The sequence below is a fragment of the Schistocerca gregaria genome, chromosome 4 (assembly GCF_023897955.1).
Source record: "Schistocerca gregaria isolate iqSchGreg1 chromosome 4, iqSchGreg1.2, whole genome shotgun sequence".
In the NCBI taxonomy this organism is placed as follows: Eukaryota; Metazoa; Arthropoda; class Insecta; order Orthoptera; family Acrididae; genus Schistocerca; species Schistocerca gregaria.
The window spans coordinates 543,893,723-543,896,767 of record NC_064923.1 but is presented as its reverse complement, the minus strand read 5'-3'; positions in this window follow the sequence as shown (position 1 = coordinate 543,896,767).

Genomic DNA, 3,045 nt, shown 5'->3' with positions numbered 1-3,045 from the left:
TAGTTTAGTAATCTTAGCTGCATACTTTATTCAAAATGTTTGAGGTTTTTGATTAAATCAAACACAGTTTAGAGAGACAAATATTCATTTATTTATTTATTTATTTATTTATTTATTTGAGCTAACATTGCAGGGTATAGAAATAAGTACAAATATGCTCGTAATTCTCTAGCAATGTCAGGCAGTGATGATGTTGATGCTACATACTTACTGCTTACTGAAGCATTACATGCATCGAAATTAGTAACAAAGATTTCCTATCAAGTATTCTGATGGGTAAGCTTTATAAGTGAATGCCATATATTTCAAAAAATCCATACACCTACTCCCTCCACCAGAGACATTCATGCACCACCCACAGAATAGCTGGGCTAGCACACTTTAAGTCTGTAAATGTAACACTCCTGAAAATGAGAGTACTGCGTGATATCGTCGTCATGCTATTTTTTACTGTTCTTGGGTAGTTCCAAGCACATATTAAACGAAAATACAGTAACACTGCAGATGTTTGGGCCTTGAAAGTTGCAATTATTTGTTTATACGTAGTGTCAAGAAATTAATTCAATGGTGACAAATGAAAATGTTTTCCAGACCAAGGCTCAAACCCAGATTTCCCACTTTAGATGAGCAGTCGTCTTAACGACTTCAGCTAACTGATCATGCTCTCAGTCCTAGCCAAATTCCCATCTTGTAGCCCACTGCTTATGTACCGTGCCCTGCCGTATTCACTGCTCGCCACATCATGCTGGATTCAAACAAGAGTTGAAGAGTGTGAATGCATCAGCAGTGAAATTATGGGCATCGAGTCGTATATATTTACATGTGTGGTGTCTGTTCTTTCACACATATCCGAAAGAACAGATTCTGCAGCCATACGTATACATGATGACATGAAATAAGTTGACATTTTCTGTATTTGCGCTTTGAAATTAATTCAGTGGCGACAACTGAAAATTTGTATCGGACTGGGACTCAGTTCCCGATTTTCTGCTTTACCTGAAAAGTCACCTTAAGCTCTTTGGCTATCAGAGCCCACTTTCTGTCTGAGCTAGGGGTGGAAAGGGAACGCTTTGTAAGATGGGAATTTGGATTGGACGGAAAGCGTGTTTGGATAGCAGGAGCGGTCAAGGCAACTGCTTGCGTGAAACAGTGTATTTGGGTTCGAGTCTCGGTCTGGAACAAATTTTCACTTGTAGGCATTGAGTTCATTTCAGTGCCCAATAGCGATCAATGTCAGACTTCATCATGTTTATGTATGACTGTGGGATAAAGAATCGTGTCTGGTCCGAAAGAACAGACATATAAAGGCATACGTTTCGATGTCCATAAGATCACTTCAGTGGTGAAGAACTCTTTCTTCTGAACTCTTGCAAAAATACTGCATGATGGGGCGAACAACGAGTATAGTGGACAGCTGGTGCTTTACAGGTAATGCGCGATAAGAAGGGAATTTGGCTCGGCCGGGAAGTGTGCTCTGATAGGTGCAGCGGTTAGGGCAACCACTTGTGTAGCGCGGGAAATGCGGATCGAGTACCGGTTTAGCACAAGTTTTGTTATTTGAGTTGAATTCTGAAATAATTGATACCATTAAAAACCTCAAACCCTACTTTTATGTCACTACGTCATGGATTTTTCAAAAATTACCACTACGTTGAACTCAAGATCTGAGGTCATGCCTACAGCGACACTTGCAGAGAATAACACGAATTTCATAGCTGCTCTAGACCATTGTAGCGGTGGTAATAGCGGAAACTCAAAGTCTGGGATCGATGCTCTATGCAATTCTGATGACGTGACTTCCGGTGCTTTCGTTCGAATATAATGGAAAAAGGAGTCTGGAAACGATTCTGTGTCCTGCTCTGAAGTATCTGCCTCTACTTCGTGGAGTCTGTCTGTGTGCTGATTAGATTTATGTTGCTGTTCGGATGCATCAGGCACTGCATCAGCTCTATCAGGGAGCTGTTGAAAACCGTGAAAACATGTACGCAATGAATAATAATAATAATAAACACTGAGGGAGAGGCATGGTTTAATACTTAACCAACTGTAAGTGTTAATTTCGTCTGGGGATAGCGGACCTCCGATGACGATTCTTTATGATCAACCTTTCACTAGTGTGCGCTGAAGACATCTGCTAGGTGCGCGTGATGAATTAACCCTGAGGATGAGTGGTGGAGGGTGGACAACTGCAACGCCCTGGAAATTGGCACAACTATTTTGGACTGACAACCTGGATCATGGATCACCATCTCAGATCGCTATCCTGAATTCCGAACTTAAAACCACGTATACTGTGCCAGTACCCTCAGAATCGCTATCTTGGCTTCCTCAGCACAAAGGTCCGTAACCTTGTTTACAGTTTTGCGGTGATTTGTTACAGTTTTAATGTAATTTGTTACTGTATGGAGGGACTTTACTTTCCCACTTCATATGGAGCACTCGGAGTCAAAACTTTGTTCAAAATAATTCATAGTGGCCATCATAAAATAAGACTCCGTACGACCTTGAATAACCCTAACTTTCACCATTGATGGAACTATTTCACTATAATCGAACATAGTTCAACGTACTACAACGTTCCTGACATGTTGTAGGAGCCAGAATTCAGTCATCCGGCAGAAGTGCTGTTGTTCGAGGAATCATACAGGCTTTAGTCGGAAGATGATTTAGAGAACTTGTTTGTCCTTTGTCAGTAGTTGTTTAAGGATAGCATAAGAGGACTTAGGACAAGTCAGATCCAAATTTAGGGGGAAAATTGTTTAAATGAAAATGTCAGTGGCGAATTGGACTTTCACATAGGAGAAGCAGTATTGAGACGTCAATGGGAAAATCCTTTGGCCATCTTCAATTCTAAAGTGATCTCACTGCTATAAACAGCTGTACACATGTCAGTGAATAATAGCTTGGGGATAACATGCAACAGAAATTAAGTCAGTTGCCAAGTTCAGACTGCTTACTCCATGTAGGGTGAAAACCATATTTACGTAGCCAACAAACTCAGGAGAAAGACATCTTTTATTTAATATACCGATTTTGATCCATAGG